We start from the raw sequence: 25,570 nt of genomic DNA, 5'->3' as shown, positions 1-25,570 counted from the left end.
TAAGGGTACAGCAAGCTCCTAGTAAATAATAGCTCCAGAGTAGCTGCGATTTCTCTGTGACTGCTCACAGAAATTCACCACATAGCTGGTGATGGGAGCTAACAGAACAAAGTCAGCATCAACAGAAAGCGGAAAAAATCATGTCATAGTGATCATTTCACTTCCTGAAATCTTCAAGATGGATGATGCCTAGCATCCACGGCACTTTTTTCTATCATACATATAATTCTAAATTTTCTGTAAGATCACAAGTGAATTTAGAACTGTCATGAGGACATAAAAATAAATTGGCATAATTTTCATGGTCTCTTGTCATTTTCTGGCCCTCACATTCTTCCCTCTATCAGTTACATGCCAGATTTTAGCCCAATCACAAAAATTATAAAACCCAAACCAACCAACCAAACAAACAAAAAGATGCCTGTCAAAATTAAAACCAACTGAGTAATCATATTGAAAGAAAACCTCAGTAATAGTTAATTAGATGATGTAATATGCAGATTTAGACTATGTAGAAGGCAGAAGTTTTTTACAGTGAGTGTGATAAAACAGTGCCCCATCCCTGGAAACATTCCAGGTCAGGTTGGACAGGGCTGAACAAATTGGTCGAGCTGAAGATGCTTCTGTTGACTGCAGGTGGGTTCTACTAGATAACCTTAAGAGGTTCTTTCCAACCCCAACCATTCTATGATTTGATACTCCTATGATATATGTATTACATATATTCTTACACATATCCTCACACATATATGCACACACAATCCTGCACATGCACACACAATTTATGCACGCTCGCATATGCACAAATGCTCACGCATTTAGCTGGAAAACTCACTGTCCAATAGAAAGTAGAGAATAACCTAAGCTAAAAATGAAGAGGGGAAAAAATAGACCTCTTAGAGCACTGAAGTGTTGAGGCTGAAGAAATCTCTTAGATGCAAACACATATACCCTGGATATACTCCTGTGAGGTCACACACAGGACTTTCTTCCTCTTGCCACTTCATAAGGGTATCAGTTTGCAAATCCTTAGGATATTACAAAGGTCCTCTAGGTTTTGGCCTGGCCTAATACGATTTTGAAGTGATTTTGAGTACAGAAGCCAAATACTGATGCAAGATCCCAATCCAACACCAGAATCTAAATGACTACTACCATCACAGAAAATGGAGGCAAAGGGCAATGTTTGGGGTTTGAATGTGGCCTAGTCATTAATACAGAGGAACTGAGAGTCCCATAAAATATCATCTGCTTTTACTACCGGATTTGTTCCCATGTATTCAAATTAATTCAGGAATGTCCAAGTGTTTCAACACAAATATCAACACCTGGGAAGGAAAACAGAGGATGGTAGAATGATCTCTTGCATTTTCACACAGCGACAGCAAAGGTATAGGAATATATGATCAAGAAAAAAAAGGGGAGGGGGAGTGAATGCAAAATGAAAACATGAAGCATACCTTTGTGGTGAGATGTTTCTGAAGTTTACAGCAAATCTGCTCCTTGTGGTTTACCGAACTCTGATCATTTTTCTTGAAGGATTAGTAGCAATTATCATTAAGGTTCAAGCATTTAACTGTGACTGCTGCAATAAATCTTATTAAAATAACTGAAACATACTTTTTTTGCATGTGGCAACCTGTCTCTGAATCACAACCATCTGTACATAGTTATTGCCTGGTGCACACAGATGGCAGTGAAACAACTATAAAGCTATACCATTCTTTAATCATAACTTCTAACACAACTAAACAAAGTGAATTTTGAGTCAGACCATTAGCATTTGAAAGACTATATGATCACTGTAATTAACAAATGCGCTTTAGAATCCCCTTATAAAATGTTTTATTGGCTTCTGATTGAAAAAATAATAACAACACTTGTACTGGGCAACAGCTTTTTTTTAATCTTTGACAGCTCATTTAAAGAAGTCATATGTTAACAATAGAATCACAATCTTAAAGTTTTTATGCTGCACAATTCCTTTGCAGATTTAAAATGACAGTGAAAGGTAGTAGAATAATTTATTCCTTCTTGCTTAAGGCACAGAATCATGAATGCTTCAGGTCAGTAACTGCAGGGCTACACTAAACCCCTGTCACTCCAAATCAGTTACAAAGTGAGCATCTGCGCTCTCTGCTTAGCCTTCAAGCAAAAAAAAAAAATATTTTTTTTCAATTCCACATTGCACAAATGCTAGTGCTCTGAATATGAACAGCTCTAAATGAAGCTAACAGGCAGCTTTCTGAACATTTCTCCTCTGCATAATACCAGGTATTGACCTGTTAGATACAGCAACATCTTATTAGATAGAAGCCACCTGCACATTTCTACTCCAAATTCCTGATCTCATACTGTAATTTTAGCCTGGAGATGAACCAAGAATTTCTATTAATGGCTGTCAACTAATTCAAGATCTTAAAAGTGTGCTCACTGGACAGGTTTTGAGACCTGTAAGTCTACTACCAAAATAAGCTTTCCCACTGAGACATATTAATATTTCTACCAGGACATGTCTCTGCTTTACCTAATAAAGCTTACTTTCTAAAGTAGTATTCAGCCTTCATCTCCTATTCACTTCTAAAGAGGCTGTGGGCATAAAACATCTTCTGAGTTTATCACCTCACTTTTACTTGAAGAAACATGGAGAAGAACAAGGAATCACAAACAACTACACTGTCATGGCTTATCATCTGGCCTACATCACCAAATAGTGTGGATGCTTTTACCTCATCATAAAAGCAGAGGCAAAGCTCCTTGTGTACGAAATAAGATAGGAGCCTGAACATGGTCAGTTGCATGGTTCATTTGAGGAGAAGCAGCTTGTCAAGCCATGGTTGTTTGCTTCGAACACATTAATATTTCAGAAAGCATTTTACAGCATCCTACGGTTGGTTCAATCTTTGTAAGGATGGCTCTTAGAGAAATCAAAAAGGAACTGAGGAAGGCAGCAGGTCCCTAGATTAACGCTGCTAGTACTGTGTTGTGAGACTGTCAAAGTACCAGATGAAAATGAGCAAATTTAGATTTAAAATACTTGAATAGTCTGTCTTGGTGTTTAAATGGTGGTTCGGAGTTTTATAGCTAAAGTATATCTCAGCTAGAGAAACATTTCACAGTATATACAAAATAAGTTTCATTTTGGAATTATTCAAAGAGGTGTCTATGATATTTGTCTTTCACAAGTACCTTGCTCTTATGCAGCATTAAAAAGGCACATATTTATCTCAATCTTTTGTCAGTTCTGAGTACAAATAATAGTAGACAGATGTGTTGGATATATGTGTATCTTATGAAGCATAATAGCAATTACTTGATGGGCTTAGGGTAAGCAATTGCCCTCCCTGGGGCATATTTGAACTGTTTGAGATTCTCTGCTGCCAGCTACACAGCTTGCTACCTGTCAGGAACTGGAATTGGCAGAAAACAGCTGGTGGAAATCAATAGATGTGCCAGTTCTGGTTCATCCAGCAGAGATACTGTGGAACCGTGCCGTAACTCTGATAGGAATTAGGCAGCGTGAACACGTTTTATTTGCACATAGCTTCAGTGCCTTCTCAGCTAGGGAATATTAAGGTTCAAATGATGTTAAGTGATTATTACATTTTAAAACCTGACATTCACATAACAAGCAATTCAGGAAATCAGCTGTAAACAAGGGGGGAAAGAGTCAGTTGCTCAATAAGGCATACCACAAATCCTGTTGCATGTCTGCAACAAGAAATGTCAGCAGTGTTACTGGATGTGTCGGACTTGGGAACATGAAAGGAGCTGTAGGCCTTTTATGGACAGAAACCTTCCCAATACTCCGGAAACAAAGCAGAATCATAAAATCATAGAATGGCTTCGTTAGGAAGAAACCTTTGAAGGTCACCTAGTCCAACCCCAGTACATGAAGCAGGGACAACTTCAAGTAGATCAGGTTACTCAGAGCCCCATCCAAACTAACCTGGAAAGTTGTCAGGGATGGGCATAACCAAGCACATTAAGATGATGGTAGAGCAGTAGATGTGGTTTATCTTGACCTCGAGAAAGCGTCTGTCACTCTCTGACACAGCATGCCCGCAGCTAAACTGAAGTGTGTGCTGGATGATGGGGGAGTGAGATGGTTGTGAACTGACAATGGCATCCTGGTATGGATTAGAGCTGTGGTGAGTAGGTCAAAGATTTTCTCCTCCCTCTCTGCTCTGGTGAGACCACATCTGGAGTACTGTGTCCACTTCTAGGACCTCAGTTCAATAGAGATCTCAGAGGACTGCTTGAAAAAGTCTAGCACAGAGCCACAAGGTTGCTGAAGGCAATGGAACAACCTTCCTTCTAAGGAAAGCCTGAGGGAGCTCATTCTCTTTAGCTTGGAGAAGAGGAACCTGAGCGGTGACCCTGCTCAGGTTTATATGGATACATACGGAGAGTGTCAGGAGAATGATGCCAGGATGTTCTCACTGATGTCCAATGAGAGCTACAAGGTATTAAGAACACTCCCATATGGCCTTCTCTTTCCAGAGCAAACAGTTGTGTGGGATACAGTGACTGACCTCATTTGACAACACCTTCTGCTGCATCAGGTATCTTCCTCTTCCTCTTTTTTTTGTCCTCTTCTTCTTCTGCATCTTCAGCAGCAGCAGATTCATCATCATTGTCCTAGCAGATGATGTTCCCTTTTTTCCCTAGTTCTACCTCTTCTTTCCCTTCCTCTTCCTCGTCTTCTTTCTCTTCTTCTTCTGCATTATCCACTTGTGCATCATTGTCTGCTTTTTCTTCTAGCTAACTTCTAACCCCTTCTTCTAGCTCTGCATCATCCTATTTCCCTTCTCCTGGGTTAGAGAAGGGTAATATCACAGTATCACAGTATCACAGTATTATCAGGGTTGGAAGAGACCTCACAGATCATCAAGTCCAACCCTTTACCACAGAGCTCAAGGCTAGACCATGGCTCCAAGTGCCATGTCCAATCTTGCCTTGAACAGCTCCAGGGACAACGACTCCACCACCTCCCCGGGCAGCCCATTCCAGTGTCCAATGACTCTCTCAGTGAAGAACTTTCTCCTCACCTCCAGCCTAAATTTCCCCTGGTGCAGCCTAAGGCTGTGTCCTCTCGCTCTGGGGCTGGCCACCTGAGAGAAGAGAGCAACCTCCTCCTGGCCACAACCACCCTTCAGGACCCCTTCTACTGACTCCTCCACTTGTGTATTACCTTTCTTCAGGTCATTCCCTTCTCCTTCTGCATTATCCTCCTCTGTGGCACACCCTTGGCTCCTGCTGTGCAGCCCCCTTATTCTTCCTGCTGCTGATTCTAGACCACTCTCCATCATCTTTTTAAAATTTTCGGGGGAGGTGCCTAAGGAGTTGAGGAAAAAAAATGTCATTCCAGTCTTCTAAAATGCCAGGAAGGAGGACTTGGGTAACTACAAACTTGTCAGCCTCTCCTCCATTCCTGGGAATTTGATGGAACCACTTATCCTTGGAACCACCTCAAGGCGTATCAAGGGTAAGAGGGTCATTAGGAGTAATCAACATGGCTTTACCAGGGGATAGTCAAGTGTGACAACCCTGATAGTCTTTTATGAGGACATAAACACATGGCTAGATGATGGTAAAGCAAGACGGTTTATCTAGATTTCTGCAAAGTACTTGACACTGTCTCCTACAGCATCCTCTCAGCTAAACAGAGGATGTATGATCTGGGTGATCAACTAGTGAGGTGAATGTTAACTGGCTGAAAGAAAGAAGTCAGAAAGTTGTGGTCAATTGGACACAGTCTTGTTGGAGGCCTGTCACTAGTGGGGTCCCTCAAGGGACCCCACAACTGAACAGGTGCAGTTCAATATTGTGGTGGAGGGGCTGCAGCCCCAAAACTGAGGTCACCCTATGTCTCTACATGCCTGGACATGTTTTCCTGCCAGGACCCATGGTAGTAACACACACACCCAGTCCCTGTATCCCTGGGGTCCGCCCAGGTGATCCCCATATTTGGGAGGGTCGAGGCAAACAGCTCCTGCCTATTAAGGAAAGGTTTGGCTTACTGCCAGCCTGATTGGTCACTTTAGATGGCCAAAAGGGGCCACAAATCTCGGTCCACAGTCTATAAAGAGGGGTGCAAAGATGCACCACGTGTTCAGAGGTTCAGACTTAGCTGCTCAGACTCAGCTCTCTGATCCACATTGCAGCTCTGACCTGCTTGCAAGGCCTAGACATAGGATCTGGCCCTTACTTGCATACTCACTGAGGCTCAGCCCTCTTGCATTGATCTCAAGGCACAGTTAACGTGTCTGTGTACCTTTGGGAAGCAGAGCACATTCAGGCCTGCATTTGATACATATATGGGGAGCCAATAGCCCCTAAGTCTAAAGCAGCCGTACATACTGGCCTGCTATCTCGAATAATCCACAGAGCTCAGTCTCCCTGCAGCCTGGCACACATTGCATGCCCACTGCTATAGCCTGAGTACCAGGTCAGCAGACCTTCCAGATTGTCTGCAAACCCACGGACACAGCCTGCTAGCTGTACAGACAACTGTGCCAGAAGCTGCACTGACAAATCCTTTTCCTGTTCCTGGAATCCTGCCAGCTGATCATCCCTGGACACGCAGCATCCAGAAGAAGCAGCAGTATCGAGGCAGAGGCCACCTCACAGCAGGAGAGAAGGTTAGAGAAATCCTGTTTACTCCAGAAACTGGGAACACTTATCATCCCCATCACAATCCGGGAAGATTCCAGCCTCACAAAGACCCGGACACACTGGGCACATGCTGTGACACAATCCCGGGAGGGTAATTAATAATTAAAGGCAACACATCTAAGTAAGCTTTGATTCCTTTGTAAAATAAGTTACCTCTGCCTTAGGGCAGACACACAGTTTCAGCCCCTGCTGGGCAGACAGTATAGTTGTTAAGCAGGCATTAAGCCTGAGGGAAATATCTCTCTGTCTATAGTTGATGATAATTTCCAGTTAATAATCAAATCTATGTAAATATATCATATCCTAATTGCTTTCATAACCTTGTACTAGAACTATATTTAATTATTCAGTGGTTGGGGGTGGCACAAATTTGTAAATATTAATTTTAATAAATAATTTTGTAAAAACTTAATACCACCTCAAATTAATTTCTCACCTCCCTCTAATAAGAAAGGCATAGATAAATCCCCCTCCACAACAAATCAAAGACCTGGATGAGGCACAGAGGACACTATCAGCAAGTCTAATGATGACAGAAAACTGGGAGGAGTGGCTCGCAGGATCATAGGATGTTAGGGGTTGGAAGACCTTCCAATCCAAACCCCCTGCCAGAGCAGGGCCATATAATCTAGTGCAGGTCATATAGGAATGCATCCAGACAGGGCTTGAAAGTCTCCAAACAACGAGACTCCACAACCTCTCTGGGGAGCCTGTTCCAGTGTTCTGTGACCCTTACAGTAAAGAAGTTCTTCCTCATGTTGAGGTGGAACTTCCTGTGCTGTAGTTTACATCCACTTCCCCTTGTCCTATCACAGGGCACAAGTGAGCAGAGCCTGTCCCTGTTCTTCAGGTATTTGTATACATCTATTAGATCCTCTCTCAGTCTTCTTATCTCCAGACCTGTCCTGACAACACCTTCATCAATGGCCTGGAGAGGATAGCGGACCTCTTTTTTCAAGGCTGCAAATGATACTAAATTGGAGGGACCAGATAATAAGCTTGAGTCTGGGGCCGTCATAGACGTATAAGGCAACATGAAGGTCAACCCCATGAAATTTGTCAAGGACAAACACAAAGTGCTGCATGTGGAAAGGAAGAATCCCTTGAACCAGTGAAGAATGGGGATTGACTGTCTGGCCAGCAGCTCTGGTGGAAGTGATTGGGGGACCCTGGTAAACAGGAAGGTGAATATGAGACATCAGTGTGCCCCAGCAACAGAGCAATCCTACTGTCTCTGTGCAGCATTCAAAGCTTCACAGCCAATAGATCAAGCAAATAACTGCTTCACTTCACCCCAATACTTGTTAGAACACATCTGGAATAACAAACCCAGTTTTGCATATCACAGTGGAAGAACAATGTTGATTAAATTGGAGTGCACTCAGTGGAGAGCCACCAAAACAGCCAAGGGCTCGGTGGAGGACGTGTCCTGTGGGGACAAGCTGAGAGAGGTGAGTTTGTTCAGCCTGGAGAAGAATGTGGGCTTAGAGGAGTCTAATTATCAGCCCCCCAATACTTCTGTGGAGGTTACCAAAGGAATCTTGGAAGTTATCATGGAATAGTCCATGGTAGGAGGATGAGAGGCAATGGGTATAGATTAGAGCAAGAGAGATTCCAGCTGGTTATAAGGAAATACCTTTCACCACCAGGACAGCCAAGCAGTGTAACAGATGTCCCAGAGATGTTGTGTGGTTTCCATTTTTGGAGGTTTTCAAGACATATGACTAAGGTCCTGAAAACTCTGAGTCTCCGGCTGTGATCTCTGGCTGCTTTTCTGAACAGGAGGTTGGACTAGATGACTTCTTAAGACCCATTCCAACGCACAAATCTGTAAGAAAATAACCACGCCATGGTTACAAATGTAAAAAAGGACTAAAACACCTTCGCAACATATCTATCCACATAGATGAGACAGACAGACAAATATCTTCTCTGTTGACTTAGATACGAAATACATATACATGTGAGTTTGTTAAACCCTTCTGCTCTCTGATTTTGCACCTACTTAGCATCACAGGGTAAGTGAGCTTTGAAAGAAAAGAAAAAGAAGAATACCTGGAGACAGGGAGGAAATCAATTTTACAAACTTCAGTCACATAAAATTCTCTTCCCTATCAAATGTAAACACATTGTGTAAGTCCCGCACTTGTGTGCTCTGGATCTGAGAATGTCATTATCAGACATGACAGGATAAGAAAAAAAAAAAAGAACACCTGCACATTGGAGGAAATAAAATTCCTACTCCAAAAGGGGAAAAAAAAATACAGATAAGATTGAGTCAGAGATTTGTAGGTTGTTGGTGGTTTGTTTGTTGTTGGAGTGGGGTTTTTGAGAAAAAAAACCATGATGGAAAGTATTTGACAGTTAAAGGTACTTTAATATTTGCATCACAGAAATTACAGGTTTAACCAAACTCATCCAGGCAAAGCAGAAGTTGGAAGGAGAAACTGAACACAAGAATATATCTCAGCTGAGCTGGGAAGCTGAGCAGAAGGCCTTGTTAATCTGAGAGTGTGCAATGAAGTGACTGCTTCTCTACAATCTAAACAGACTGAGCTAGCTTGATGCCATCACATCATGAGAGGTTGACCCTGGCTGAAGGCCACGTGCCCACCAGAGATCTTCTGTAGATCCCCTCCACATATGGACAGGGCAAAGAAAATTCAGCTGAAGACTGACCCCCTTCTTTGGGTGGAGATAAGGACAGGCAAATATCATTCACCAACTACCGTCACAGGAGAGCTAAACTTGGCTTGGGGAAATTGATTTAATTAATTGCCAATCAGATCAGACCGCAACAATCAGAAATAAGAACAAATCCTAAAACACCTTCACTCTACCCATTCCTTCTTCCCAGGCTTAACTGCATTCCTCATTTCTCTACATCCTCCCCACTGAAGGGCACCAGGGGACACAAAACGAGGGTCATTGTCAGTTCATCTTGCACTGTTGTGAGCCTTTCTCCTTAAGCAGAGGGCTCCTCATCCTGTTCCTTAGCTCCAGCATGAGGTCCCTTCCATGAGAGACAGTCTCCCACAAACCTCTGCAACATGAGTAATTCCCATGGGCTAGAGCTCCTCATGAGCTATGCCAGCATGAGTCACTTTCATGGATTGCAGTCCTTCAAGAGTGAAGGCTTCAGCACAAGTACCTCATAGAGTTAAATATCCTTCCAGTAAACCTCCTCTAGTGTGATGTCCTCTCCCCATAGGCCCACAGGACCTGTCAAGAGCCTGCCCCAAATGAGCTTTCCATGGGGTCACATCCTCCTTCAGGCTCAGCCATCAGATCCAGGCTGTAGGTGTACATCTGCCCCAGCTTGGATCTTCACAGCCTGCAGGAGAACATCCTGCCTCAATATGATCTTCCGCATAGGCTGCAGGGGAACTTTGACCACCTTGAGGTGCTTGGAGCACCTCTTAACCTCCTTCTTCACTGATCTTTGTGTTTGTAGATTTCTTTCACATATTCTCACTCCTTTCTCCAGCTACAATTCTACAGGGATTGTTTTCCTCCTTAAACATGCTGTCCAAGACATGTTACTAACTTACATGTGGGCTCGGCCTTGGCTAGTTATGGGACCATCTTGGAGCTGGCTGGCTTTGATTTTGTCAGAAGTGGAGGAAGCTTGTAGTAGCTTCTCATAGAAGCCGTCCTGTAGCCCCTCTCCTATCAAAACTTTGCCATACAAGCCCTGTGTAGTTAGTTACACCATCTCTGCCACAACTTTGGTTGAGTTACTATCACTTAAGCTTTTCAAGAGGGTCCTGGTAAAGAGCACTAGTGTGAATAAAAGGCACCAAACAGCTATTTGGACATATCTTACATGGATGCTCCTTCACACAAACACACTATATACAGCACACACATACCTGCACCTGGAAAATAAGATGTCAAGGTCTGTCTAGAGAAGATGAATTTTTTTGGTGGATGAACTTTACTGTGATAACAGTCAGGACATGCCTGGGCCCTAGAGTGTCTGCTCACGTCAAATGGGAGTCTTAAACTTGACTAAATAGGCTGTTTTGGTTCAAAATAATTTCTTGTGTAGAACAAGCTTTGTCTCTTTCAAGGGTTAGGGCTGGGACAGCCATTAGATGAACACCAGATGTTCATTATGAATCTCTCTGCTTGCCAAAGAGAAGAGAAATAGAATAAGAGAGAGAGACTGCTGGATTGGGAAAGAAAATGAAACCATCTTGAATGGAAATAGAACAATCCAATGAAATAGGGAAAAAGAGCTACAAACCAACATCCAACCCACTAATGGCAATGACATCATCACTATCAACATTGATGCCAGGGACAGGCACTGGACAAGTCCCAGATGGAACTCAGTAGCAGATGGGAACTTGATTCAGGACCAGGATTCTGCAAATGGCTTCAGGAACCCAGTGATCAGGATCAAAGGTAAAATGGATAGAGTCCTCCTGGGACACAAACCATTGAAGAAGTTTGGCCTTGGTTATCCCTCAGCTTTCTCTTGCAGATACCATCCAAGGATGAAATCCCTTGTTAGTAGGTTGAGAGTCACCTTTCTTGTCTACTCCTCCCTACACATGCCACTTCTGGCTTCCTGTGCCCCAAGGTGGGGCACAAGATGTGACAGTGTCCTTGGTGTGCACAGGAGCAAGTCTAAGCAAGAACTGAGAAGCTCGAACGCTGAACAGAATTGGCTGCATTCTGACTCAAACCAGGGCAGTCTCCCAACCACACTTTCAGCAAATTTATAAAAGCCATTGAGAATTGGGAGCAGGTAAAAAAGAGCTTTGGTTGCTCTGCCTGTTTTAATTTTTGTGGTTCACATATGGTTGAGCAGCTCTTCATTTTATCATACATGGCCTTTAAGGAAACAAGGCTTTCAAAATGACCAGAGCTATAAATAACTCTCTGCAAAACACTGTATAGAAACAACAAAAAAAACACCATATAAACAATGTGTAAGAAAAAGTGAGAATTTTTATATAACCGTTCCCTGATTGTCAGAGATTACTGAAGTACCATCCAATGGACAACAGACCACAACTCCTTCTAACCAGGCACAATAATAGAACAATCAGAAGACTGTGTGTTGTGGAGTGTCTGTAGGCCAGAAAATAGGCGTATTTATGATTTGCCTTGCCTGGACATGTTTTTCTGCCCATAACCAGAGGTAAACACATAACGAGCACAAAGGGGGACTACAGACCTGATGCCATAAAGTCTGCCCAGGACCCCTGATTGTGTAAGGTGGTTGTGTATGCCCCGACATGTCCAGCTCATGCTTGCCGGGTGCTGGACCCATGTGATTGCTATATCTGGAAGGTCCAGGTTTGTGGCTCTTGCCTATTATGGTAAGCTTTGGCTGACTGCCAACCTGATTGATCATTTTAGTGGCCAAGGGGCCATTAATCTGGGCCCACATTTAACAAATGTGGTACACAGGAGTACACAGGTAAACAGATGCTTACTCCTCCACATTGCTTGACTGTCTGCATACTGCAGAGCTCACTTAAGCCTACCTGTATATATGTGGAGCTCAGACTCCCTTGCAGCCATGCACACCTTGCATGCCCACTGCCCTATCATTGCCTGGTAAGCGCCACTGCTGCTGAGTTACCAGGAAGCAGACTCTGAATTGCCTGCATGCGATCAGCCTGTCTGGCCAGCATTACATCATGCTGAGACAGCATGGCATCCTGCCTCTGCACCTGAGATCCTGCCTAAGAGTCCCTGGACAGAGTGTCCAGAAGAAGCCAGCCGCACAAGGTCAGAGATTGCATCCTTCGCCAGGAGAACAAGGTCAGAGACTGTATCCTTTCCCCAGAAGCCAGGAAGATTCTCCTTTCCCTGAAACCAAGAGAATTCCAACCTCAAAGTCCATGGACAAAGACTCCCCTGAAGTTTGGACACTAGTAATAGGCTGTGACGTAGCCCTGGAGGATGATTATTGATTAATAAGAATTGTGAGTAAATGCTTTAATGCCTCTGTAATTTCTATTGCCTCCTGCCATAGAGCAGAAAGAGTTTTCAGCCCACCTGCTGGGCAAATAGCACACAGACCCCAAGCGGCATTAAGCCGCAGGGAAACTCATCTCTCTGTTTATAGTTTGAACTGTTTGCTAGTTATTAATAAGTTATGGTTTGATATTATTCCTAGAATGTCTTCATGACCGTGTAGATCCTTTTAATATTAATATTCAGTGGCTGGGGGTGGAGAGAGTACAGAATATTGAAGTTAATAAATACATATTTTTATAGAATATTATCTCACACCAATTAATTTCTCCCCTCTGCCACAATTGGCGTCGCGGACAGGAAAGTTTGTTTGGGGGGAAGGTTTGGTGGAAATGATATGCGAGGCTGATGTTTATAAAAGGTATAAATGATTTAATATTATATATACTAGAAATCCCCTTCCCCAAACTTATTTACAATTATCCCATATAAGTTCTTTATATGTGGTTTGCGAATTAAATCACAGAATGATTTATGTACAAGAAATCAGGAATTTAGCAACAGTTTATAAAAGAATTTAGAAAGAGAGTTTGTGACTTGAAAATGCCAGGATTTAGGGAGAGAGTCTGTGATTTTTTTTTTAGAGAGTTCACTGAAGCTTGAGAGATTATTCAGCCTTTAAATTAAGTTCTTGTCAGTTACTCACTGTTCAAATGTAGTTCAGAAAAGTTTCAAAGTCTTCATGAATTTTAAGACACGTTGTCCGAGGCTCCGCGGGTCTGGTCGAGCTGAATGCTGACTCCCGGGGCTTGTAAGGATCGGGCCCCTGCCTGGAACGGTGCCGTCTTGAGCTGGTTGTTTGCGATGCGAATGCCGCGGGTGTGCGTGTGTGATCAGCGATCAGGGTATCGAGCAAAAGAGGTGCAGGGTAGAGAGCGAGGGGCTCAGTTAAGTTATGTTAAGGTGTAAGAGGTGCAAGTGGGTATATTTTTTATAGTATTTTAGAAGAGGTGTGTTCTGCCAACTCAGTTAGACTTGCATTAGCTTTACAGATTGGTACAAAGTTATAATCAACTTATACAATTGGCTAATTCTCACCAAAAACAACTTATGGAACCACCCAGGGGTCAGCCCCCAACAGATGTTTGTCGAGTGGTCACCATGTCTGAGAATTCGAACCCTTTTTCCAAAACATAGCCATGTTTATGTCTTTTGTTTCTGCGAGAGAGAGATTCTCCCAAGGCCTGTACGTCTGCTGGTACAGCAGCTACGTCAGCGCAAGCAGATAAAAAATATTGTTTTGACTTTTTTGATGGAAGGCCTCTGAGCCACAATTTTGTGTATAAATGAAAATTCTGCAATAGGGCAAAAGGGCTCTGATCCCTTCCATGACAGTGGCAGAATACCCCTCCACGACACTGTGATGTTTGACTTTTTAAAAGACTGTAAGTGAAACCAGTCAGAGTAACCTAGTGAAAAGCAGTGCTCAGTGGAATACAGGAGTCCCTATAGGCCTCAAAACCTATTAAATTATAGAGAGATAAAGAAAAAAAAAAAGTTTTATCTAGCTGAAAACAAAAATTTTATTTAGTGCTGATGAAGACCAAGATTTTAATTTATGTTTTGGTGATGTGAATCTTTGACCATTCTGTGCCATTTGTGACCAGGCTCCTTGTCCATGTTTCCAACTGAAATAATACTAAAGTGTCTCCCAGTCACCATGCCAACGCTGCTCTGCTTTTTGCATCCTTTGCTACCTGTTATTCTATCATGATCTCCCGCTTAATGATGCTTCCGTCCTTCTACACCTTGTTTTTTTCTTGTGAAGATCCTTATCTCTTTCTGGTACTACACATCACACCTTTTTTCCTTCCTCCATCGACAAAACTTTTGTCTGCAAATAATGCCACCAATTAAAGTGAAAACCTCATACACAGGAAAGAAGGAAGGAAGGAAGGAAGGAAGGAAAGAAAGAAAGAAAGAAAGAAAGAAAGAAAGAAAGAAAGAAAGAAAGAAAGAAAGAAAGAAAGAAAGAAAGAAAGAAAGAAAGAAAGAAAGAAAGAAAGAAAGAAAGAAAGAAAGAAAGAAAGAAAGAAAGAAAGAAAGAAAGAGAGAGAGAGAGAGAAAGAAAGAAAGAAAGAAAGAAAGAAAGAAAGAAAGAAAGAAAGAAAGAAAGAAAGAAAGAAAGAAAGAAAGAAAGAAAGAGAGAGAAAGAAAGAAGAAAGAAAGAAAGAAAGAAAGAAAGAAAGAAGAAAGAAAGAAAGAAAGAAAGAAAGAAAGAAAGAAAGAAAGAAAGAGAAAGAAGAAAGAAAGAAAGAAGAAAGAGAGAGAGAAAAGAGAGAGAAGAGAAAGAGAGAAGAGGGAGAGAAGAGGGAGAGAAAGAGAGAGAGAAAGAGAGAGAGAAAGAGAAAGAAAGAAAGAAAGAAAGAAAGAAAGAAAGAAAGAAAGAAAGAAAGAAAGAAAGAAAGAAAGAAAGAAAGAAGAAAGAAAGAAAGAAAGAAAGAAAGAAAGAAAGAAAGAAAGAAAGAAAGAAAGAAAGAAAGAAAGAAAGAAAGAAAGAAAGAAAGAAGAAGGGAAAGAAAGAGGAAGGAAGGAAGGAAGGAAGGAAGGAAGGAAGGAAGGAAGGAAGGAAGGAAGGAAGGAAGGAAGGAAGGAAGGAAGGAAGGAAGGAAGGAAGGAAGGAAGGAAGGAAGGAAGGAAGGAAGGAAGGAAGGAAGGAAGGAAGGAAGGAAGGAAGGAAGGGCTTTGCAGGTGTATCTGATGACTCTTAAGGTAACCACGCAAACTTGCAGGCTTTTCCTTTGTCTCCTCATCAGCACATTACCTTCCACAGATATTATTTTTCTTTCACTATTGTAGGACTAATGTGCAACTAATCCAGCCTCTCTTTGTTTTGTGGCCTACCACCTGTGTCACTTGAAATCGAGTGGTGTCATTAAAGATATGCTGATTTATTCAAGTGGATGATCTGAGCCTAAAATGCAGCATGGATGCCTTTGCTTTTTTCAGGCAAACTGGAAAGCAGGACAAATTAAGTCATGCACTCCAGTATTAACTTCTCGCAGTGTTGTGAGGAACATCATGTTGCTCAGAACACAGCTTCTAATGTAGGGAAGACACTCATTCATTGAAGATCTGGAATGGAAAAATGCACACCCTTGCATTACAGCAGTCCTGAAATAAATTAATGCAAAAAAATATAACACAAAGCTCAGTATTTTTATAAGGCAAAGTTATCAGCTTTTGGTTTTAAAATACATACATACATATATATATATATATATATGAGGCTCTTAGACCTGCAGAAAATATCCCTTGGCTGGTTTATATATGGATATCAAGTGCATCACTCTCTAATAAATCTAACCGCTATATAGATATGCAGAAAAAGGGTTTTATTTCTATTACCTCATGAAGTCAGCAATGTGTGTCTACAAAGTGAACTGCTAGGGAAGTCATCTGTGAGCTCTCCAATAATAAATATATAACACAAGCTTTTCAGGAACATTCTTATCTTGGAAACAGAAGGCAAATTTCTTCCATATTAAGTTTTATGCTTTCTTCAGAACTCTTTCTAACACTGAAAAAGAACTTCAGATATTTCATTTGATGCTGAACTATGAAATTTAAAACTTTGAAGAATCATATATTCTGTTCTCTGTAAGAAATCATGTCCTGTGTAAGGAAGTCTTTTTTCCTTCTGCTTATCCTCTGCGCAGTTTGTGTTATTGCCAACATAATTTGAATGATTTGGACTATACGCGCTTTCTTCTCTGTTTTCCACTCTTCTTTTTTTTCTGCCTTTGACCCTTTATTAGCTGGCATGGAGATCAAATCAAAGTCCTGTAGTCTTTGGATAACAAGCAATCTCTTAATACTGATGATATTCACGTTAATTTTTGCCATCAGAATAATAACCACTTCTAAAAGAGCAACTCTATTACTATTCAGTGAGTCTATATTGGTACTCCCTTGCTGGACATTCAGTCTGCTCAGTGTCAGGTTGAACAACTGTGTCATTTTCTGTCAAGATTTTTTTTTTTTTTTTTTAGGAGTTACTGAACATTAGCAGTAACAGCACACACATAAAGTCTTCCAGATAACACTCTGCAGTCATTCTAAGAACAGACAGCCAGACTTCAAATATGGAACTCCATCAGAAGGTCAGACTAACTTCGAATACCTTAAGTAAAATCACCTTTACATTGTGATTTCTTCAAAGAAAGTAAACTGGAAGCATTCTTTTTAGGAAAAAAAGATCAGAAAGAGATCAGTAAATTTGAGATGGTGATCCTGTTTTTTTGTTTGGTTTTTTTTAAGCTGCTGATCGTTGTAAGGAATAATCATCTTAGAGTTGTTTTGGCTGGAAGAAATCTTTAAGATCATTGAGTTCAACTCTTAACCCAGAACTGCCGGGTCTCCGCTATACCATGTCCCTCAGCATATCATTATGTCTTTAAATCGCTTCAAGGATTGTGACAGCACCCCTGCCCTGGGCAGCCTGTTCCAGTGCTTGACAACTCTTTTTTGTCACGTAAGAGAAGAGAAAGTCTCAGAGAGTTCTGTTGCACATCTGTCCATTCCTGGTTTTTTCTTACACTTTACTAAGCCCCATAATTGATTCTAAAAGTGTGTGAGTTTGGGTAGACATTCCACCCATCACAAACGACATGATTCATCATATATTGTATGTACATATATAGGTATGTGTTCAGAGGCATTAATTTGAAACCTGCAGAATTTATCCCATTTAAACTCATTCTGTACTACCTATAAACAGTGTTGAGATCAGGTTGGGGCACCTCAATACAATAAGGATGTGGAGGTGCTGAAGTGAGTACAGAGGAGTGCAACAAAGCTGAGGAAGGGCCTGGGGAATTAATCTTATGAAGAGCATCTGAAGGAGCTGGGGCTGTTGAATTTTAAAAGGAGGAGGCTGAGGGGAGACCTCATGGCTGTCTACAGCTACCTGAAAGGACGTTGTGGACAGGTTGGTGCTGGTCTCTTCTCACAAGTAATTGTCGATAGTACAAGAGGGTATGGCCTCAAGTTGAGACTGGGTGGGTTTAGTTTGGACATTAGGATTTATTTTTTCTCCACAAGAGTGGTCAGGCATTGGAATGGGCTTTCCAGAGAGGTGGTGGAGTCACCAACCCTGAGTGTATTTAAGTCACTTGGATGTGTTGCTTGGGCATATCATTTCAGGTGAGCCTTGTAAAGTAGGGATTTTAGTTGTAGTTGGTGATCCTGAGGGTCTTTTCCAACCTAAACATTTCTGTGATTTTGTAAACCATGATGATCTCAAGAAAAAACAGCCACATTTTCTTCCTCCCTCTGCCATCAAACCCCTCATAACCCTTGCAGGAGGGCAAATGTGTTTCATGAGACTACTAAACAGACAGGCCTTTAAATTCTGCATTTAAATGCTCTGGAGCATAAGAGTACTGCTTAACTAAGGGGAGGCTGATGAAGGATCAACTGAGTTTCTAAGTGAGAAGCAGAACACAGCTTCCAGCTTTCAGGACTCTGCGGGCAGATGCTCAGCTCAAAGGCAGCCAGCTCTGAAGTCACTCTCCAGGCAGCCTGGGTATCCTTGCAAGGCTGTGCTTCTCATGCTGTCAGTGGACTGGGAACATCTGCTCCAGTTCCTGGTCAGAAAGTCACCTCCTCTGTGAGAGTGGAAGAAGAATTTATATATCTGGGTAACAGACACTGTCTCCTTCAAACCTCTTTTAGTCACCAGCTGTAATTTCCCTTGTAGCTCTAAATAGCTTTAGCAGTTATCACAGAGCAAATGTGCTCCAGCAGAACTACCCAACAGGTTTCTGTAGCTCAAGGGAGTTGAAAGGGAGCTGAGGTTTCTGTAGATCCCAATTCACTGAAGTCAGCAGTGCTATCAAAGCAGCCTACGCACAGGTCTTTGAGGTACCAAAGGAAACTCCTCACCATTTCCCCAGGAAGCACAAGGGAACACACATGTGCAGCTCCAGAAATCAATTTCTCTACTGTAAATTGTTTTGTTTTCTGGTTTTATCTTATTCTACTCAAACAGCCAGCTTATAGGCATGGAGGAATAGTATCTGTGCAAGATGTCCATGCTTCAGAGATTCCTAAAACTAAGCAATGAGAATTCCTCAATTAAAAAGAAAAATTAAAAATAATAAAAAAAAAGGCAATGCAATTTTGCAATTTCTGTCATTTGTTTGCTTAGGGTTTCGGTTTGCTTGGTTGTTTGTTTTTTTTTTTTTGCCTGGTGCATTTATATGTGTGATGCCAGAAAAATACTTTCCTTTTGTTTTTTTTAATTGCTATATTACATCTCTTGGAAGCATCTTTACATTTCTTTCAACTAGAAGGTAATGTACAGACTCCTGCAAAGCCACTTTCATTTTTGGCTCTGTTCTCTGTGTCAATGTTACTAACTTCATCATGAAAATGTAAAGGCCAGTACAAACAACTATCCTACAGAGTGAAATGGGTGAGGGAATGGTGTCTCACTATCATTCCTTATTTTTCACTCTTTTTTTATCCCCATCTTACTCCTTCTCTGTGATTTATTTTCAATCTTTGTTCTTCAATTAATTTAAATAAGACTGAATTTTTACTGTAATTAAAAGAAAGCAAAACTTTTAATGACACAACTTCTGTTTTGCATTTCTTGAAAACTTCCACATGGGCTTGTTTCAGGAATTCTTGAAGAGTATTTTGCAAAGACCAGAAGGTCACAACCTGTAAAATTACTGCAGGTCTCCACTGAATTATACATCTTTAGGAGAAAAAAAAATGTCTAAGCAAGATTATTTGGGTCATTATGTAATCCTTAGCCAGTAGAGACTATTACTTGCCAAACCAGAGTAATAAGCTAAACTATTGCCCATTATTCTCCTCTCCAATAAACCTGGTTTTATACAGGATGTGTTGTATATATTAAATACAAACTATACATTAACTATAAATAATGATATTAAAGCATACAATAATTTTAAATTAAACATGAAATGTTCAACTAATTCAAGAAACAAGGAGTGTATTAGAACACATTAAAATAATATACACATTTTCCTTCAGAAAAAAAATAAAGATCTGATTTTTTCATTAAGCTCTACCCTAGAACTTATCTGTATTATGATATTTTTTAACCAAAATAATTCAGAATACTTTTGTTAGCATTTATTTCAACCCCATCCCCCATAAAAATGTTTCTTGTAGCTTAACAATGATAGTAAATATTAATTTTGTTCACAAAGATATCGGATCCTCAAGATAAGACTTTGCAGTTGTAAAATAATCTAAATAAGGTACCCTAAAAATCAGTCTCATTGGCTATCAACGGGCTGGAACAAGATCAGCATTAGTTTCCACCTTACTTCATGGGCTAAAACATAACTTGTTTCTTGGAATTGTTAGCCACATTTCTGACACAGTAAGGGAAGAGCAAGCACCCTGTGAAGTCAGTTATGGCCTACATCCATGGCTCCCTTCCTGGCAGAAAGAAAGCACAGGAACTGTTAACAGTCTAGGGCAAGTACCCTGGCCTAGTGTAAATATTTAGTGTCAATAAAAATATTTTTTTCCAGATAATTCCAGTCTAAAAAATAAAAAAAAAAATCAGAAAAAAACTCTGGAAGGAAGAGGGGCTCAGGGAAGCTGGTCAGTGTTGAAGGATCACCTTCTCCAGGCCCAGGAGCAATTCTTCACAAAAAAGAGGAAGGCAGGTAAGAATGCCAGGAGGCCTGAGTGGGTGAATAAAGGGTGTTGTGGTAGGCCTGATAGGTCCAAAATAGGCTTAATACATGTCCTGCCTTGCCTAGGCGTGTTTTTCTGTTCTATGAAAGGCAAGCACGGGAAAAGAACACAAAAGAACCTGTAGCCACTGAGTCTGGCCTGCCCAGGGTCCTGTGGTAAACCAGGAACACACTCCTGCCTAGTGCAAGGCCCCTGCTTTTCCCAAATTTGGGTAAACGTGAGCCTATGGTGTTGACTAATATGGTAAGGTTTGGCTAACTGCTATCCTGCTTGGCTATTCTGTGTCCAAAGGACAATTAATCTTGGCCCACACTGATAAAAGGAGATACGCAGGTAAACAACATGTTCGCTTCCCTGCTTTGCTCCCCTGCTCTTTGCCATGCGCTCTCTGCTATGCACTGCTGTTGCCTGCTGCTATTGCACACTGCCTTATCATTTGCTGGTAAACTCCACTGCTGCAAGTTATGGGGAGCAGACCCTGGATGCCTGCACACGATTGACCTGTGTGGTCAAAGTGACATTGTGCTGAGACTGCACGACATACTGCCTCTACACCTGAAGTCCCTGCTTAGCAAAAGCCAGGAGAACAAGGTCAGAGATTGTCTGCCTCTTTCCCCAGAAGCTGGGAAGAATTAAGTGTCAACATCCAACAAGACAGAGTCCTGTGAAAGCATTTGGGCACTGTCTGGACTGTGGCTAAGCCCCACGAGTCAGGTGATAATAATTTGTGAGTAAATACTTATATGCCTCTTTGTAATTCTTCATTGCCTTCAGCCATTTATTTTGTTGGTTATTGCTAGATCTAGATATTATCCATAGAATGTTTCCATGACCATGTAAGAACTCAAATATTATTAAAATTAGTGGTCAGGAGTGGCAAGAGTTCTGAATAGCAAAATTAATAAACAATATTAATTTTGGAAAAATATAATCTTGCACTAGTTCATTTCCCCTTCACAACAGAGAGCTCCTGGACACACTTAGATGCAAGAAGAAAGCGTACAGAGGGTGGAAGCAAGGACAGGTAACCTGGGAAGAATACAAAGAAATTGTTTGTGCAACCAGAGCTCAGGTTAGGAAAGCTAAAGGACAACTAGGATTAAATCTGGCTGGGGACATTAAGTGGAACAAGAAGAACTTCTTCAGGTATATTAGTGAGAAAAGGAGGACAAGGGAGAATGTGGGACCCTTCTAGAAGGGAAATGAAGAGCTGGGGACAAAGGATGTGGATAAGGCTGAGGTGCTCAATGACTTCTTTGCCTCAGTCCTCAATGGCAAAGGCTCCAAAGTCACAAAGGGCAGAAGTAAGGACTCGGAGAAAGAAGATCTACCCACTATAATTGAAGATCAAGTTTGTGATCACCTAAGGAATCTGAACGTGCACAAGTCCTAGGTGTCTGATGTGTTCCACCCATGAATCCTGAAGGAACTGGCATATGAATTTGCTAAACCACTGTCCATCATATGTGAAAGGTCATGGTAGACTGGTGAATTTCTGCTGGCTGGAAAAGGGCAAACATAACACCCATCTTCAAGGAGGGAAAAAAGGATGACCCCAGGAACTACAGACCAGTCAGTCCCACGTCTGTGCCTGGCAAGATCATGGAGCAGATCTTCCTGAAGGCTCTGCTAAGGCAAATGAAAAACAAAGCAGAGGTGATTTGCACCAATGGCTTCACCAAGGGCAAATCCTGCCTGACAAATTTAGTGGGTTTTTTATGATGAAATCACAGCAACAGTGGACAAGGGAAGGTCAACTGACATCCTCTACCTGGACCTGAGTCAGGCATTTGACTCTGTCTCACATTACATCCTGGTCACCAAACTGGAAAAACACAGACTTGATAAGTGGAGCACTGCTGGATAAGAAATTGGCTGGATGGTTGCAAACAGAAAGTGGTGATCAAGGGCACAATGTCCACCTGGAGATCAGTGAAAAATGGCATCCCTCAGGGGTCAGTGCTGGGGCCAGTGCTGTTTAATATCTTTGTCAGTGATATGGACAGATGAATCAAATGCACCCTGTCCTGGAGTCCTGTATACCCCTAAATTCCTCTCCTGCCTTGACTTTGGGGGAGAGGGAAAGCCTCCTGGTTCCTCCCCCCCCTCCACCCTCGCCTGCCCAGCAGGCGTGAAGGGGGTGAGCAAAGGGGCAAAGGGGTCCTGCCTGCACAAGGAGTACCCCGTGCAGTGCCTGCACTGGAATCGAACTGGGATTGGCTGTGACCTTTCACGCCTAAGGAAGTGGTAACTCTGCCCTTTGTCTAGCGAGGGTATAAATAGTGGGGGGCTTCCCGCCTTTGGGGGTTCCTGCCTTGGAGTTCGTTCCCACCTTGGAGTTCGTTCCTGTCTGCGCCTTCGTGCCTGCCTGAGACTTCTCCCCCCGCCTCGCCTGATGCTCTGCTCCAAAAGGATTGCTTCACCCATTGACACCTTTTGTAAGAGCTAAATACCTCTTAACGACTCTTCGGCAGCTTCTGAAGGAGAACGAGAGGGACAGGCCGCGACGAAGTCAGCCTGATCGTGAGTTATTTTGGCTCAGCTCTGCTTTATTAGTAAGAAAACAGCTATAATTTAATAGCTAAAGCCTTTTCCAACTTCTGACTTCCAAAATAGTCAGATTATCGATGATATCCCTGTAGACAATTCTCAAGCAACTGAATCTGCTAATTAAACTAAATTAATCTTTGTATATATATATTTTTGGGGATGGGTTTTGGGAAAATAAAATAACTATTTTTTGTATAAAATTACCGACTCGGCCACACATTAATTCCTGCCTCCACAACACACATCTCAGCAAGTTTGCAGATGGTACCAAACAGTCAGCTTTCTAGAGGGCAGGGATGCCATCCAGAAGGACCTGGACAGGCTGGAGAGGTCGGCCCAGGCCAACCTCATGACATTCAACAAGGCCAAGTGTAAGGTCCTGTACCTGGCTCATCACAATCCCAAGCACAGATACAGGCTGGGTGGTGAATGGCTGGAGAGTAGCCCAAAGGGAAAGGACCTGGGGGTCTGGGTTGATGAAAAGCTCAACATGAGCTGGCAGTGCTCATGTGCAGCCCAGATAGCTTCAAGAGAAGCTTCAAGAGAAGTGTGGCTAGAAGGACCCATTCACAAGAAGGGTCGTAAGGAGGAGCCAGAAAACTACAGACCTGTCAGCCTGACCTCAGTGCCAGGCAAGGTCATGGAACAGGTCATCTTGGGTGCCATCACAAAGCACCTACAGGATGGCCAAGGGATCAGGCCCAGCCAGCATGGGTTTAGGAAGAGCAGGTCCTGCCTCACCAACCTGATCTCCTTTTATGATCAGGTTACCTGCTGGTGAATGTGGGGAAGGATGTGGATGTAGTCTACTTGGACTTCAGCAAAGCCTTTGACACTGTCTGCCACAACAAGCTCCTAGCCAAGCTGGCATGGCTTGGACAGATTCACTCTGTGCTGGATCAAGAACTGGCTGGATGGCAGAGTCCAGAGAGTGGTGATGAATGGTGCCACATCCAGTTGGCAGCCAGTCACTAGTGGTGTTCCCCAAGGATCAGTGCTGGGCCCAGTCCTGTTCAATATCTTTACTGATGACCTGGACAAGGGCATTGATTCCAGCATCAGTAAGTTTGCAGATGACACCAAGCTAGGAGCGTGTGTTGATCTGTTGGAAGGTAGGAGAGCCCTGCAGAGGGACCTGGCCAGGCTGGATGGGTGGGCAGAGGCCAATGGGATGAGATTTAACAAGGCCAAGTGCAGGGTTCTGCACTTTGGCCACAACAACCCCAAGCAGCGCTATGGGCTGGGGACTGAGTGTCTGGAGAGCAGCCAGAAGGAAAGAGACCTGGGGGTACTGATAGATAGTAAGCTGAAGATGAGCCAGCAGTGTGCCCAGGTGGCCAAGAGAGCCAATGACATCCTGGCCTGCATCAGGAACAGTGTGGCCAGTAAGACAAGGGAGGTTATTCTTCCCCTGTACTCAGCACTGGTCAGGCCACACCTTGAGTCCTGTGTCCAGTTCTGGGCCCCTCAATTCAAGAGAGATGTTGAGGTGCTGGAGCATGTCCAGAGAAGGGCAACAAAGCTGGTGAGGGGCCTGGAGCACAAATCCTATAAGGAGAGGTTGAAGGAGCTGGGCCTGTTTAGCTTGGAGAAGAGGAGGCTCAGGGGTGATCTTATTACTGTCTACAACTACCTGAAGGGGCATTGTACCCAGGTGGGGGTTGGCCTCTTCTCCCAGGCAACCAGCAATAGAACAAGGGGACACAGTCTCAAGTTGTGACAGGGTAGGTATAGGCTGGATGTTAGGAAGAAGTTCTTCCCAGAGAGAGTGATTTCCCATTGGAATGGGCTGCCCAGGGAGGTGATGGAGGCACCGTCCCTGGGGGTCTTCCAGAAAAGACTGGATGAGGCACTTAGTGCCATGGTCTAGTTGATTGGATAGGGCTGGGTACTAGGTTGGCCTGGCTGATCTTGGAGGTCTCTTCCAACCTGGTTGATTCTATGATTCTAAGGGCAAGGGAGGTGGTTCTTCCCCTTTACTCTGCTCTTGGTAGACCCCACCTAGAGTACTGTGTGCAGTTCTGGAGCCCCCAACAAAAGAAGGACATGGAACTGTTAGAGTGAGTCCAAAGGAGGGCCATGAATATGATCAGAGGGCTGGAGCACCTCTGCTATGAGGACAGGCTGCAAGAGTTGGGACTCTGCATCCTGGAGAAGAGAAAGCTTCAAGGCAACCTTATAGTGGCCTTCCAGTATCTGAAGGGAACGTACAGGAAGGCTGGGGAAGCACTATTTATGAGGTCTTGTAATGACAGGACAAGAGCTAATGAGTTTACACTTGAGGAGGGGAGACTTAAACTAGACATTACAAAGAAGATCTTTACAACGAAGGTGGTGAGACACTGTCAGATTGCCCAGGGAGGCTGTGGCTGCTCACACCCTGGAGGTGTTCAAGGCCAGGTTATATAAGGCCTTGAGCAACCTGTTCTAGTGGGAGGTGTCCCTGCCTATGGTAGTGGGTTGGAACTGGATGATCCTTGAGGTCTCTTACAACCTAAACCATTATATGATTCTATAACTGTAAATGTGAAAAAAATAAGGATATTTAGCTGGCTTACTCACTGATAGGAAAGCACTTCACCAACAGAAGCAGTCAGGGATTTCTTACTGATTTTCTGCAATGCTGATTTACCAAAATCAAGATGTTTGGTGAGAACAT

Source organism: Pogoniulus pusillus, chromosome Z (assembly GCF_015220805.1).
Source record: "Pogoniulus pusillus isolate bPogPus1 chromosome Z, bPogPus1.pri, whole genome shotgun sequence".
Classification (NCBI taxonomy): domain Eukaryota; kingdom Metazoa; phylum Chordata; class Aves; order Piciformes; family Lybiidae; genus Pogoniulus; species Pogoniulus pusillus.
The sequence above is the reverse complement of the archived record's forward strand: the minus strand, read 5'-3'. Positions refer to the sequence as shown.